This window comes from Pseudopipra pipra, chromosome 13 (assembly GCF_036250125.1).
Source record: "Pseudopipra pipra isolate bDixPip1 chromosome 13, bDixPip1.hap1, whole genome shotgun sequence".
In the NCBI taxonomy this organism is placed as follows: domain Eukaryota; kingdom Metazoa; phylum Chordata; class Aves; order Passeriformes; family Pipridae; genus Pseudopipra; species Pseudopipra pipra.
Genome location: NC_087561.1, coordinates 19,105,095 through 19,121,336, shown reverse-complemented (window position 1 = coordinate 19,121,336; position 16,242 = coordinate 19,105,095). Strand labels below are relative to the sequence as shown.

At 42.1% G+C, this 16,242-nt stretch overlaps 1 long non-coding RNA gene across 1 annotated transcript in view; it reads left to right on the top strand.

The window, feature by feature from the left end:
• Positions 1-16,242, top strand: part of LOC135421635 (uncharacterized) — a 151,962-nt gene that overhangs the window by 108,745 nt on the left and 26,975 nt on the right. The gene's annotated exons all lie outside the window — the stretch shown is intronic.

Below are 16,242 nucleotides of genomic sequence, written 5' to 3'. Positions count from 1 at the left end.
CTGTGCTTTCCTCTTGCTTTGGGATCCTCACACCTGTTTTGCCTTTGGCACTAGGCAGGGGATAATGAGGTTACCTAATGTGTTGACTGTTGGCACCAAGCTCTTTAACAGTCCAGCAGGATGCCTTTCCTGCAATTCTTTGGGGTTTTTTTCTTGGGCACGGGGGGAGAGATGCTGAGTGAGGAGTCCTTCCTTCTAGAGGCCAGTTCTAGAGGTACTGTTTTGACCTGAATTTTTTGATACATCACGAATCGAAGGTGTGCTGTGTTTCATTGCAGTAGGAAAAAGTGCTCATCTTGGCTTTGACATGGTACAGGACTTACTGTGGGACGTGAGGTGGCATCATTTTCCCTACCCATAGAAAATAACCCGTGCTCTTGGAGACAGTTCACTTTGTGGTGAAAAAAGCTGTCATAGCTGATTCTGTTGCAGCTGATGAAACTGGCTTCAGAATGACCCACGACCTTCTCAGTGGGAAGGAAGAATGGGAACTCTCTGCCTTGTTTGTACCCAGATTTAGTAAATAAGGTAATAAACACTTTTTAAAATATCGGTTTATGGAGAGATCTCATCTTACAGTTGTTGATGAATTTTTCTAGTGATTTTATTATTATTTTAATCTGATTACACTCATTACATTTATCACAGAATCATAGAATTGTTTGGATTGGAAGGGACCTTAACAGCTCATCCAGTCCCACCCCCTGCCATGGGCAGGGACACCTTCCACTAGTCCAGGTTGCTCCAAGCCCCATCCAACCTGGCCTTGGGCACTTTTGAGGTCCCACAGTCAGGCCTTCTTAGGTGTTGCACCTGATCTACAGAAGGAAGTATAGGAAAAGACCTGCAAACCAAATGTTGCTATTTTTAGGTTCTTTCTCTCCTTCCCACAGTCCTGGCAGCAGTTTCAGTGACCATCTGTCATGATAATCAGATGGTGTCTATTTGCTCCTGTCCTGTATTGATGTGTTATTTTGTGTCTTATGTTGTAAGTAAAAGGGGAGAACCTACTTTTGGTCATCAAAAGCACAAAGAGCACGTGACTGTTTTGGGGAAAGGAATCAGAACAAAGGCTGAAAGCAACACAGTCCATGATGTAAGTAGCAGGTACACTTGTGGCTCACCAGGCTGGTTTCCTCTGTCTTGGGATGTAACAGAAGTAGAATAACCTTTAAAAAGGCCAGTGAGAGGTGCAGAATGGAGCAGAGCTGCAGTAGCCTCAGACAGTCTGGACTGGGAAGGATGTTTGGAGGGACAGCAGAGAGGAGTGTGTGCAGTGCATGGTTATTCCTTGGAGTTTTTTCACAGTACAAGAGTTGGGGGACATGCAATAAAATTAATAGATAAGGTGTTAAACAAAACTAAGTGCTTTTTAGACAACTTATCTGAAAACTTTCTAAAATGAGACAATGAAGATTTTTTTTCAGTAGCAAAAGTAAAAGCAATGGAATAAGTGAGATTAATGTACCTCTAAAATACGTAGCAGAGTGTGTGTGTGTGGCCAGCTTGTCCTCACCACGTGTGTTACTGCTAATTCAAGTGAAGAGTTCTCTGCTCTTGAAGGCATGGACATGCAACAGTCTCTGCTTGGTGGCATGAAAGTATTTGGGAGAAAACAAACAATAAAAGAGAGAAAACTGTATGCACAGGAAGACAAAATATCTTCAGGATGGAAGGGTCCTTCGCATTGAAGTTCAGAAAGTTGGTGTTGAAGAATCAATTTCTTGACAAATTATCTCAAAGGTCCCATTAAGGTCTTAAGGTCATAGCAGCTTAACTTCCTGTACTTCACACTTAAAAGCATAACTGGAAGCAGAATTTGACTTTATCTATATTTTGTAATAGCGTAATTCTTATTTTTCAAAGAAGAAGGCAATTATTTTTAAAGGTTTTTACAGTTACATGAAAAAACTTGGTAAGAATTCAAGTCTATGTAAGATTTTGCAATTGTTGTTCAAATGTTCTAAATTTCTCTTGCCCAGTGCTGTGTTCAGATCCCTGCTCCTTCCAGGCAAGATTTGGAGTCACAATTTTGTGTCAAAACGTTACTGTAGTTCTCAGAATTTGGTGAAAAATGTAAAGAAAATGAAACCCATATGCTACCCCTTGAGGCAGACCTGTATCCCCCCAGTCACCCTAAGCTCCTGAATTTCATAAACCATTTTTTTCTTGTTAAAATTAATACCAGATTTAAGTTAGATAAGGTCACATGTTATTTAGTCCCCAGTGAAGATGTCAGAATTGAAATGATTTACAGTGGAAATAGAATTACTGCTTGTTATTGCAGAGTGGGGAGATGAGGTGGTTGATTACACAGAGATATAATATGGGGAGATATATATATATATATTTACAGAGAGATAACCCTGCTGCTGATGTTTTGCTCCGGATGGGCTCTCTCATTTTTGAGGCTTTAATTTTTTTTTCTAATACTTTTAAAAACAATTAGCTTACTGAGAAAGGTGTGATTTTTCTGAACAAATGATCTTGGTGTCCAGGAGTAGTGCTTGGTAGATACTCTGATCTGAGGATTCCTTCAGTAGGATTCCTGCCCACCCTGCCAGCCTGACCTGGAAAGGCCACCTTTGAGCTGGAGGAGATTCTTGCAAAGGCTGCTTTTCTGATGTTATATTTAATTATAATCATAGGTGGTCCTGTTTTAGGAGAGCAGAGCAGGAGCACAGATTCCTGCTCCTTTTAATCCAGTTGTTAAGACAAGCTGCTTTCTCAGATCATTATATCTTGGATGGGGATACTTTGGGGTTGGTTTTTTTTTGATTTAAATCTTTGCCCAGCATTCCCAGGCACTCAGAGGGGAGGCTCAGGCCGTGTTGCTGGGTGTCTGGGAATCCCGGATGTGCTCCCCGTGTGCACTGATGGTCTCTGCAGCCTGTGCAGGGTGAGCCCAGTGCTCCTGAGGGGTATCAGCCCTATTCCAGTAGGGCTAAAAGAAAAATATGGACTTGTCTAGTGAGGATGATGCATCCTGGAGCTCAGATCTTGCTGCACATGTGGGTATTTTGCCTTCAGGGTAGGGTGGGGAAGCTCTCCTGAGACAAAAAGCCCAGATAAGAGTCAGCCTGGGAGTCGGACTCGCTTCTATGTCAGACTCACTGAATTTTGACAACACATTGCTGCCTCCTGTGCTTTTTCCTTCATATCTGTGGTCTGTTTACAATATGGGATCTGTAGAGAAGGTCTGTTCCTTAGTTTAGACACTATCCCTAACGTAAGGAGGGAGGGAGTAGAAAGTCTTGATCTCAGTTTGGCTCTCTGGGAAATTTTGTACTCTAAATAGAAGTAATAAAAACTATCAGGTAATGACAGGTTTTGGGCTGAATTTTTTTGAACTGGAGACCTAAAGGTGAAATCATCTGTATCACATTACCACCACACTCTTAACTTTCCAGGCACTGGCAGATGACTTTGGAGTAGCACACTCTGTCTTGTGGAAGCACTGCTGCTCTGCCCACTGACAGAGCTGTGGGTGCGGCTCTGGGGAGCCACGTTGGGACACTTTCCATGAGTTGCCACCAATCCTGAAGGGTTTCTTAGGCATTTATTTTGTCCAGAAAGAAAAACTCTTTCCTTAATTTCAGTGCTATAGCATTTGTTACTGTGTTTAATTCCCAAAAAACTGCGATGTGGAGTAGTGCTTTGAACAGATACACTGTTCAATACTGAGAGCACAAAAGGTTGACAGTCCCACGTAGGTGACATCATGTAGGTGACAGTATTTGTCCCAGCCTGACACGTACCTGGGATAATTGTCTGGGTTGTTTCTTCTCATTATTCCTTTTCTTTTTTCTTACTGCAAGTTCTCATGTTTCCTTAACTCCCTCTATCATCCACTTCGCTTCTGGTTGTGCCATCTCCCCTTCTGGTCTTCCTGTCCCTTTTTTGACCAGTGGTCTGGTATTTCCAGGGCAGGTGCAGGAAGCTTTGCTGTGCAGCCCCTTTGTGGGATGTGAGCACACGTGTTTGTGCTGAGGTGCTTTGGCCAGCACAAGTTGTGTTGTCTGCTACCAATAACACCTTATTGGGAGTAGAGGCTGCAGCTCCCCGTGTTCATTTAAATCTCAGGGGAGATGGATCTCCCTCTCTAGAACCACAGTTTTCTGCTGGCTTGCATTGCTCTGGCAGCCTCAGCACTTTCAAACTGCTGCTGTAGCTCATCTGTTAGTTTAAACAAATGTAAGCAGCTGTGCTGAGCCCATTTCTCTCACGCTTAACAACAATAGCACACACTTCAAAGGTTTGGGAGTTCAGGTTTGCCTATGGATAGAACAGCCAGGGAGCTTTTCCATTTATCTTCACAAACATTTTATGCATTATACAGTTAAGAGCTCAAATCACACTTCCTGTGATGCTTTTGAGTGGTTTTATTCCACTGAAGAGCATAACCAAAGGAAAAATTAGAGTAATATTCTTGTTTTTTTCCACATGCATAGACTAAATATTTTATCATTAATGATCTTTAAGATGATGGTCCTCTAACATAAAGTCTAGACTTTACTATTGGAAAGGTGGTGCAAAGAATGAATTTTGAAGGTGATCCCTTAGTTTCTCTCCCCAGACTGAACCATCCTTTCAGGTGTAATCATCACCTGCACGGAGCCATCGCTCCTGATCCAGTGGAATGCTGGTTGCAAACGTCCGCCCCGCCGGGCGCTGCCGGCTCCCTCCACCTGTGCAGCGCCAGGAGTAGCCAAGTTCTCTTTCCCGTAATTTCTGAATAACTGCGAAACACATAAATTCCCAGCCCTGACCTCTCTGTGCATTCCATACGATCTTGGCAGGGGAGCAGAGCTGCCTCGAGCCCAGCCGTGTGCCGTGGTGGGACAGACCCGGCGGGACAGCGAACGTTCTGCGCGCCCGCCGTTCGTGTCCGTCCCTGCCGGGGCCGTAACGCGGCACTCGGGGGGTTCGGTATCCAAAGGCACTTTTCCCGTAAGCGTGGAATTCCAGGGCCATTTGTCTCAGCTGTTATTCTGTCTCAGAACACGTGTAGTTGGACTGCACCTTGTTAATGTTGGCCCTCTCACCCAGAGCCTGGAGCTGCTGCGCGCGAGGCTTGAACAGGGGCAGGGGGTGCAGGAGAGAACAGAGACATCTGGAAGCCCTGCACCAGGTTCTCATCAATTCAGAGAGATCTCGTAGTTCCCAAAACTTGGAGGTGAAGATAATAGAGCCTTCGTATTCCCTAAACAGGAATGAAGTTCTTTCAGTTGAAAGGAATTATACCAGTTAAAGACAATTTCAACAATATATAATCAATCCAATTTTAAAAGGGTGCCTCAAAATATTTGGCTGAATAAGATGCTAATTCTTGAATTGCTTGTGTTAAAAGAGGCCAAAACCTTTGAAATTCAAATGCTGAAGAGTAGGTGGAGCAAGGTGTTTGGAAATTCTTTTTTCTTTTCCATTGAAGGAGATGGCAGAGGTATTTATGAAAATACACTGCAAGAGGGTTGGGATCAATTGTTAAACTTTTTAAAATTTTATTATTTACTAACCAGTCATATTGTTGTTAATAATGATACCCATTTTACATCAGCTGAACATCTTAACTTGTTCACTGGTTAAGAAGAAAACAGTGCTGGCTTTCGTTTGTGCCCTGAGAGTCAAATGAGAGGCTGTTGCTTTGTGCTGATGGGTGAAGAGGGAAGTGAATACTTGTGTGTGGTAATCAGGGTTTAAGTATCTTAAAAGTTGATATGAACACAGATGTTCCTCAATTGAATTACAAGATCTTTTTAAGGAGAACAAAAAAGACTCTGCAGGTTAAAAGGAGACAGGGAAGCAACTTTGAAGGTAAAAATATTCTATTTAATGTCCTGCCTGTCTTTTTCTCTGCAGGGCATCACACCTACACAGTGCAGGTACGTAGGAAAGTTTGGCTTACTGTGCCATGCTCAATTACAGAGATCAATTAAATCTTATGGAACCTATTTGGGCAGAGTGTGTGTAGCACAAAACATATCTTTATTTTGCAAGTTGGTCAGGTTTTGTTCTCAATTTCTTTTGGATATTTTTCTTTGGAGTTCTTTGTTACTTGCTATCATTGAACTAAGTTTTGGTTTTGTTGTCTTTAGTGCTGGAGAAATGTTAGTTTCAAGGTCTTTTACATGTATTTAAATGTCTCAGGTGCTTTGGTGCTCCTTTCTCCCTTTCTGCCTCATGTATATATTTGCTTTGCACGAGCTTGCTTTGAATTTGACTTTTTTCCCTGTAGGTATTGCAGAAAGCATGATCTCAGTTCTTTTGGCTTGTTCTGTTAATAACATACCTGAATACTTGGCAAAACTTCATCACTCAATGGATGCTGAACAGCTCCAGGTTTCTTTGGCTACCCAAAGGAAATATAAAATTAATTAGCAACATAATTTAAGTTTTTACCTGCCTTGTAAAAGTGCACAAATGTTTGTACTATTTAGAGGCTTCTGGCTGAGATCCTGTTCTGCTGTTTGAGGATAACAAATGCTGAAATTCAGATGAATTGCTGAAAAGTTGACAATTAGTATTGGAGATTCTCCTTAAATCTTCCACTGTCTTATGTATCCATTTGCAAATGAAGTGGCTTTTGAGGTGAAGTAGCTCAAATAAGGAAAGCTGTTTTTTATTAAAAATTGCCTTTTAATACTGTGAGTGGTGTTTTCCTACCTGAAGACATTGACTACCTTGAAACTGCATCTGATTTCTTTTTTCTCAGGTTACTTCTTGGTGCTGATTGTTTTCACTACCCGAAAAATGAGGGAGAGATTTCCAGGAGAGTTGCAACACCTGGAAAACACCTTAAAATCTATTTTTTATTAACACTATTAGCCATTACTCAAAATGTAATTATTTCCCATTTAATATATATACCAGTGGACAAATAATTCTTAAATACACTCATTGTCTGAACACTGTAAAATCAGGCCATTGATCAGAATTGTCTTTGAAAAGGCCAGACAGCAGTGTTATTGTGTGACAATCACCAATACATTGTATTGCATGGCTGCATAATTGTCCATAAACGTAAATACTGTAGCTGAAAAAAACTTATTGATGCTTAATAAAGCCACTTTTGAGAAAATGCACATATAAAGAATCCTAATGATTTACTTGAACAGAATAAAGGTCTGTTGGAAATGCAGATGTTCATCCATCTTAGATAATTTCCTCCTGCATAAGTTCTCTCCATGGATTGATTATTTGCTTGGAAGTTCTTATTGCAGCCATAAAATTGGTTCAGTCATCCTTTTGCCTTTATAAGGAAAAAGAGACAGCACAACATAGTTGCAGAATTTTAGAACATACCCTTTATGTCTAAATTGCTTTGTGTTGTATGATATAACTACCTTTTGTGGATGACGAAATGCCTCAGTTTTTCATCTTGGTGAGTGTATAAAGCTCAGTCAACACTTTTCATTTTATATCAGGCTCTGGTTCTTGAATTTTGATGGGAATTTATCACTTGGAGAAACTGATAGGAGAATGTAATTCTCTGATGATCCTTTTTACTTACAGTTCATCTGTCTCTGTTAGTGGAAGTGTTATTTCCTGGGGTTTAGCTGATTTTTGTAGTGGTGTTTCAAGATGATACAATCTTTCCTTTCTTCCAAAGTTCCTTAATCTAATTTTCAGGAAGAAATAGTTCAGACTGCATATTATTTCCTTGGCAGGGGACCAGCTTTAACTGAGGACATGTGTCCAGACAGCAGTGTGTCTGTAAGATGCTGAGCAATAGCTGACTCAAGCCCTTCCTTGGGGTGACGCTCGCTCTCCGTTCCCATTTTCCTCAGTTGCCTGGTAACAGAAAGGTCAGCCTTATTCCCTAAACAGTAGAAATCAAGCGTAAGTTCACAATCCTGAGTAGTTTTCATTCATCAAATCCTTCAGGGCCCATTCAGTGCTGGTGTACGTGTCGGGGTGGATCTCTGCTTCTCCATGGTTTCTGTGCGGCTGGGCGGGTGCGAGGGCCGCATGCAGTGGAGCTGCATGAACATCCAAAGCCATCCTGATGGTTCAACACAAAATTGTATCTTCCTTGCAAGAGACTGGAGTCTTCCAACGTTTATTTTTGTAGTGTTGTTGAAGCAGGGTTGTTAGGTGTGCACAGCAATGTGGAAGCACCTCTCCAGAGTAAGGTGGAGCTGGTGGAATTCTATGACCGCTCCTGGCCTTGCTTGTAGGCAGTCTTTGAGTATCTGGGGAAAATGTAAGAGAATCTGTTTCCTTTTCTGACAAACTCCATGATTGCTAGGGTCAGGGAAAGGCAAGCTGAAACACTAACCTGTAATTAGAAGGGCTACGAAGACAATTAGAGGGATTGGAGCACCTCTCCTACGAGAAAAGGCGGAGAGGGTTGGTGGAGTTCAGCTTGGAGAAGAGAAGGCTCTGGGCAGACCTTATTGCAGCTGTCCCGTGCCTAAAGGGGTCCAAGAGAGCTGCAGGGGGACTTTGGACAAAGACATCTAATGATAGAACAAGGGGAAATGGTTTTAAACTGACAGGTTTAGGTCAGATATTGGGAAGAAATCCTTCCCTGTGAGGATGGTGGGGCCCTGGCACAGGTTACCCAGAGCAGCTGTGGCTGCCCCATCCCTGGAAGTGTCCAAAGCCAAGTTAGATGAGGCTTGGAGCAATCTGGGATAGTGGAAGGTGTCCCTGCCCATGGCAGGGGGTGGAACAGGATGAGCTTAAAGTTCCTTCCAACCTAAACCATTCTGTGATTCCATGATGATCAATAACTCCTTTTGTCTTCTTTTACACCAGTGTTTTCATATTGACTCACACAACTGTAAATTAGATAACAAGATTCAGTGCCTCCAGAGAGGCTTTGGAGTTCTTTTTAGACTGTGATTACCCAAGAAGTTTATGGTCATTTTCCTGAGGCCTTGATTTGGTAATTGACCCCTTTTTACTTGAATGTGTGTCTACCATAACTCCACGTGTCTGCCACAGTCCTTTTACAAAGCTCTGTGTCTGCCCAGTCTAGTTCTAGAGAGTTCCAACTTTAACAAATATTCAGCTGAGTAGAAAACGTATTACTTACCACTTCTGTGACAAATCTGGAGTTTTTGTTTGTTCCAAGTCTGTCTCTGTATGTTTTGGGTTAGATGTAAATTTGAAAGTTTGTGTGGAAGGCAGAAATGTGTCCATTTCCTTAGGTCAGAATGGAAGATATTGAGATTTGATAATGTTGCTGTTAAATTTTTGGTCAGCCACAGTAAGAAAAATGAATGAGTAAAAGAGACAGTTTGTTGTTGATTACATGGACTATACAGTCATAAAAGTAAATACTTTGCATTTATTCTCCATTGTAAATAATATCAACAGTACAAGCTGATTTCCTTTGACCTAAAACGTGTTAGAGCGGCTCTGAAGTTATCAACCTGTGAAGTTATGCTGATAAATGCCTTTTTGCTGTCCAATTGCCTCAGCAAACCTCTTGTGCTTTATTCCTCCCAGGAACATGGAGGTGAACTACATTCGAGTGTATTTTAATTTGTTTTTAAAGTTAGAAGAAACACTTTTTCCGGTCTTGATATAACTGTCTGTTGTTAATAGTAACCTCCAAATAAAAAGAGAGAGGAGACAGGCAGTAATCATCTGTGACTCCTAGCATTGCATGAGGAAGACTTAAACTTTAAAAAATGGGTTTGCTTCCTTCTTTCTTGTCTTCTTGGTTTAAATGTATAATTTTATCCATGTAAATATTGTGAAGATTGACCACATTTTCCATGTGAATGGATGTGCCCTACATTTTGAGATATTTTCTGGTTGGATTCTTCCTCATGATTAATGCTGAAGGGAAAAAGCAGCCTTGCTCCTCACATCCATTGACATGGGCAGAGTGGCACGGGCGCCATGGGAAGCACGAGTGCTCAGTAAAATGTATGTTCCCTTCCCCAAGCTAAATATGGGTGCTCTCGAGCACTGAAACCACCCACATATCCACAGAGAGCCATTGCAAAGTCCCTTTCAAGGCTTTAGCAAATGGAATAATGGGGAATCTTTCAGCAAAGGGTTGGAAGTTGTCACACCTTGGTCGCTGGGCTGTCTTTGGGCACAGGTTGTGCTTCAGCAGAAGGAAATTTGTGATTACATCTCCATTGCTTCAGTTCATTCTGTATTTTTATGGACATTCTTTCACTTTTGAGCATTACCATGAGTGAGGAACTTTGAAATTGGAGGCAGGGCCGACACTGTGCCTTTTCAGTAGCAAAAAATCTGCACCAATGCTAAGAGTGTTCCACGTGCATAAATCAGCAACCTGCTCCCTGATGGGACTGCCACGTCCCCAGACACCCTCCCAGGTTTGTACAGCTTCCAGCCCTGGGAGATCCTTCACCAGGTGCCAGAGGAAACATCCCCATGTCTCCTTTCTGTTGGAAATGCTTTATCCCCCAGGTAAAGCAGCAACATCCAGACTCCAGTGATAGAGGGTCTCGCTGACTTTGCTGAGCAAGACCACCTCTCTTCCTGCTCACGTCCTGCTGTTGCTCTGTTCTGCCAGCTCTGACATTCTCTGTCAGATGTCTCAGTGTCTGCTGGGTGGTGGTGTTCTCTCCTCGGTCTTGGGAGCACAAAACAGGAGTTGTGTTCCTAAAGCATGTTGGGCTCTTCTACACCAAAGCCTGTGTTTGTCTTTAGTTTATTTCACTGCCTTGTAAAAGATTTGTTTTAAGCAGCAATGGGCTTTCAACACCACAGATCTGCTGAACTTTACTGCAGATCCTGATCAGAATTTGGCCTGCTCTGTGTTTTCTATTTGGTCTGAAGTACCAGAGATCAGACTTTCAGAGAAATGTTAAACTTGTGTGTATGTGCACATGTGTTTTCTTGCTGAAGTACTAATGATTAAAAAGAGCATTTCTGACAGCAGGAAAGTTTTGTGTTACAGTATATTTTTCTGTAGCAGTTTCCTTCACCTGATCTGTGCTAATTCACTCCAACCTGAAGCACTGTAAGCACTGACAATCTTTGGAAAAATTTCTAGGCACCTTATCCCCTGTTTTGCTGTAGGCTTCTAACCCAGGCTATTTTCTTTCTGCTTGCAGGGCTGCTGTCTCAGTCTTAATCACCTTCTGTTCCCTTAGGCAGGAAGCTGAGTCCAAGGCTCAGTCTGAGCTCTTGGACAGGTATTATGCCTGCAACTTCAGATGGCACAAGAATGAAAAGCTGTATGCTCTTAGAAGTGATCATGGACTTTACACCATGTTTTGGTCCCAAGCTGTAACAGATATCTCCATCTACTTTTCAGGTTCCCAAGGTTCTTATGGCATTCCCATTTTTTGTAGCTGCTGTGGGCATAGGTTTTTTTCTCTTATGTAGTGCTTTAGCAAAATGCTTCCCCAGAAAAGGGAACAGAGACCCCTGGAACAAAGATTTTCAGCATTCTATTGAAATATAGCTTTCCATTGATGAGCTGAGGCCTGATGGCAGAGGTAAAAGCAGAGCAGGGTTTTTATAAACAGCTTTACTGTGATCTAGAATTGTGACTTTTTAATTCCATCAGTAATTTCTTAGGGGTTGCCAGGCTTTGTGCATTAGGTGGATCATCTTTAGAACAGGTCAGTCCTTCAATACAGCAACATAAAGGATTCATTCACTGATACTGAACGTGGTTAGAGATCAGCTTCTGAGGTTTAAGACTGATGTGCTCTCCCACAGTGGTCACAGCTGTGGACATGTGCCATGGTGCTATCCTGTAGTTTGGGTAAGCTTGATCCCACCAACAGAAGTCCCTCAAAATGCAGTTAATCCCAGAATCAGCTGGAGAACAGACCCTGTGTATCTAGATTATCCTATGTCCTGTCCTTTGCACTGCATTTTAAAAATCATAAATAATTTCCTTTATTATTAAAAAAAAAAATCTAGAAGTGACCAAATAACAATTTGTGATTCTAATAAATCTTCTTGCTTTCTACTGTTTTTAGTGGTGAAGGCCTTCTGTCTGTTGGCTTTGAATAACAATTATGCTCAAAAGAAAAATACACTCTCCAAAGCTTGAAAAGACTTGAAGTAGACAGGTACATCCCACTTTTCTTGTGCTGCCTATCCTAGCCCTCTATACTTCTGTAAGGCTGTATTGTAAGATCCCTTTTTACATATCCTTTCCTTGTAAAAACCTTTTACTGTAAAAGAGGAGATTTTGTTCTGGTAAACATACCTGCTACTTCCAAGTAACATTAAAAAGTCAATAGGCCTCTTATGTAACTGCAGTCTAATTTGCTTTCCCTGTTCACCCTCTCTTCTGTGCTGCTCTGTTACAGCCAACACCCACAGCCACTAAAGCAGGGTGTGCGTAGTAGCTCAGGGTCCCAGACACCAAGCTCCAGGATGTGTTTTTCCAGCAGCTTTGGATTTGCCTGGCTGGCTTCTTAGCTGGCCTTGGCTCAGGCATTTTGGCTGGCTCCATTGCTGGCTGCCCTCCCAGTTCCCAAAGGGTCTGATAATGGGGTCAGCTTGCTCCTTGAGATACCATTTGCCTTTTTAACGGAGCTCAGATGGAAAAGAGTTCACACTCTTACACCAAACATAGTCCAATGAACTGTGGTTAGTACTGGGAGTTAAACAGGGGAGGGCAAGAGCAGAGAAATCATTTGAGCTCCTTGGAGTTGGGGTGTGTGTCAACAGGCAGCTGATTAGTGTGTCTGGTTTCTAGACAGCGCCGTGTGCCTCGGTGGGGACTGGGGCAGGGCACCGGGGCTGAACCCTGGCCTCAGCTTCCATCCCACTGCTGGGAAAAGCACAGCACCAGCAGGAAAGCACCTAAAAGGCTGCTGGGAGCCTGTGGCTTTGCTGGGTTACTGGCACTGCCATTGTGTGTCAGAGACCAAGAAACAGTTGTGCTGTAACGAGGCTGTGACAAACAAATCAGCACAGCCCCTCTGTCCGAGGAGACTGTGCTGCATCCAGATTCTGCCCGTTTTTCTTTCTGCAAAGTGCCATGTACATACATACATACATACATACACACATACATACACACATACATACATACATACATGGAGCTATACAGCTGTACGTTACTTTTTATTTTAAAGGAAATTCAGGTTTCTAGGGCTGGACAGAAGGACTAAATATAAACAAATGCAGGTGCAGCCTGAGCCCTCCGGGAGCCTGGAGCAATCCCTGGCTGGGCTGTGCAGGGCCTGACTTGGGTCACTCAGAAGTCTCATTCTGACACTTCTTTCAATCTGTCAAGATTCTGGTTGAATGGGTGACTGTCCTGCCCTGCTTCCCGCTCCCTGCTCCGGTACACTGTGCACATCCCCGCTTCCCAGCACCCTCCTGGGTGTTTGCAGGATCTGCCTCAGAAACAGATGGCATAAAGCCTTGGATTGAGAGCTGAAATCCAGTTTCTTTATGGAAACCAGGGAGGCAGGAGAAGAAGAGAGGAAATGGAGTGTGTGTTAAGTGGCCACGCTGCCTGAAAACAGAGCAGCTGTGCCTGGGGGTTTGGAGTGAACTACCAAGAGCTGCCTGTGAAGTTCCCTTTCTCCTTGTGCATGGGGAAGGGAGGCCATGAACCAGTGGTCATGGAGAATTCAGGATTCACTGAACCAGGAAGAGCAAGAGAGCACAACTCCTCACTTCAGCAGTTGTTCTCTTACCAAGGAGGGAGGTTAATCCCTGAATAACATCAATCCTTCACTCCCACTTGCACACCCTCTCTTGCTCTCTCGTCCAACTGCTGTATCTTCCTTCAATACTTTAGAAATGAGTGCCTTTTTTAATGAGGGGAAAGCTCATCAGGAAGAGAATCATTACAGTCATTTGTCTTAATGAATTACAGACCTGGTCAGAAATGTTCCATTGTGTTTTACTGTAGAAATACAAATAAAACTTAGACTTCCTACAATTACCTTATTTGTCCATGGGAAAAAAAAGCTTAGTAAGGGTATAATATTAAAAAGTTAGTATAATTCTCAGAAATCAATCTTAGCTCAGAAACACAAAATAATAAGCAAAATGATACCATTAAGTATCATTTATAAAAATTTAAATGAGATACATTGATCATGAACTCTCTGTGAAAGTATTACTAGTAACGTGTTCTTAATCTAGACTTCTAATTTCTCATGAGTGGGGTAATAGCTACAAATCTGCAATTTTCAATATCACATAAACTTAATTTTAATTATCCTGATTTCCTGCTTCCAGCTTATGTAACCTTCAGTTAAACATGGACTATATTTCAGAGGGGAGTACAAAATAGCTCAGTCCTCAGAGACAGAACTGAGTCACAAATAGATTGTTGTAACACCACAGCAAATTTTTCTTGGCCTTCTCTCTTGGGGTTCATATTTGTGCGTTTTGCAGAAAGAATTGACAGAACTTGGGTTTAGGAGAATCTAGATCTGAATAACTGTGGGGCTGAAATGATGGGGTATTTCTGATTCAGACTAGTGTTCCGGCCCTTGCTGAAGGCCCTGCTTTGCAATTTCCCTCATTTGGGTGTCATTCCATGTTTCTTTGCAGTTGGCACTACCTAGTCCAACTTCTCAAGGGTGTCTGACACTTGTATCCATCCCAGAGATGTTTTACTGCTCTGCACCAACTTACAAGGAAATCAGGGCTTGCTCAAGCTGGATCTCAGGCCAGTGAAGGAGCTGGGAAAGAACCCAGAACTGCAGGTTTGTTCTGCACCCTTCCTTAGATCTCTTATCAATCCTGTCACACTTCAAACGGGAGAGGGAACCGTTGGCCAAAGGGAGCAGTGACGTAAATGGGGAAAATGGATTTGCATCATTTGCTGCCCCGAGGGAAGTGATGGTTCAGTGATCAAACCCTTAAACTGGAGAGGACGTGTTAGGGAGAAGTTGATCCCAAGTGTTGTTCGTTCCGGTACAGCCGATGGTCGGAAAATCTGTAGTCCCATGAATGAAAGCCTACACTGGCACCCTCCCCAGCTGGGGTGGAGGTGGAACAAAAGGAAACTCCACATTTTATGTATTTGGAGAGCAACAACAAAGGCAGAAAAATATTTTGACTCTGACTAAGTAAGGTCTTTGCACGACTCAAATGATCTCCCAGGAATTGGAAGCTATGCTGAGAAATCTGGGAACAACCCTGAGAAGGTCATTGGTCTTTTTTCAGACTAATAATTTCCAAATCGTTGCATTAACCTTTTTACCTTTATCTAAAGGTCAGCAGAGGTAACATGTTTGTGAAGATCTCCTGTGAAAATACTTCTTTTAATGGCTCATTTTCCCCTCCTTAGCATGGAATACTAGTTGGAAACATCTAGTCACACATTGGATAAAACCCCACTTCATATTCTCAACTCTCTGATCTTATTCCTTTCAATTTTTAAAGCTATTCTGGATAAGGTTCTGCACTGTATAAAATCAAAACTCATTAAGATTAAAAAGAACATGCTTCAAACACAGAGATTATTATATTAAACTTAGATCTAGTAAAGAAAGACGATGGAATGGATGGAGAATGACATTTTCCCAACCCTTTGGGACTCTTCTGAGCTGCTAAATTTTAAAGAAATCTGCTACATATCTGCTTTGGAAACATTTCTATGTGGTCCAGCTCTGGAAAAAATGCTGTTGGTTATGGATGGCTTTGCTTTTGCGTTTTTTTTTTTAATATGAGTGCTGTTGACTGGAGACTCATAAATGTAGACTTATCAGTTCCTTGTAATTTATAGCAGGTGAATGATTGCTCACCACAAGCATGTTCAAAAGAATAAAAAAGAACATGACTTAAATATCAGTTATTCAAGATACCCATTACGTGCTTAGCCAAGATCATCTTTTCTTGCCTTGTTTTTCCATCTTTTTATTTTTTCTAAACTATGGTGTTGTGCTGGGCAAGGGTTAGTGGAGTTCCTGAGCATTACACCCTCTGCTGCCTTTTCCTGCCAAGGAACAGCCCCTCCCTGTCCAGTGCTGCAGCAGCTTCAGCCATCTAATACAGATGCAACATTGCCTGGTGCTTCAAGCACAGCACAGGTTCATTAATTATATTTTTTCCTTATTAGTTCTTAATGTTGTTTAAACAATTATCTCAGTTTTCCCATGATAGATATTTCCATCTTCTGGGGACGTTATGGAGTTCGTGATTCACAGAGATGTGAAGAAAGAGATAAAGGCAACATTTTTGTAAAGATAGAAAGGCTTTGCATAGGTTTCTTTTGTATCCTGCTTCCTTTTGCAAGTGCTGCTCTATTCTCATTCACCAATGTCAAAAACATGAAATGTTTCACTGATTCTTTAGCTCAGCTGTGCCGTGGTG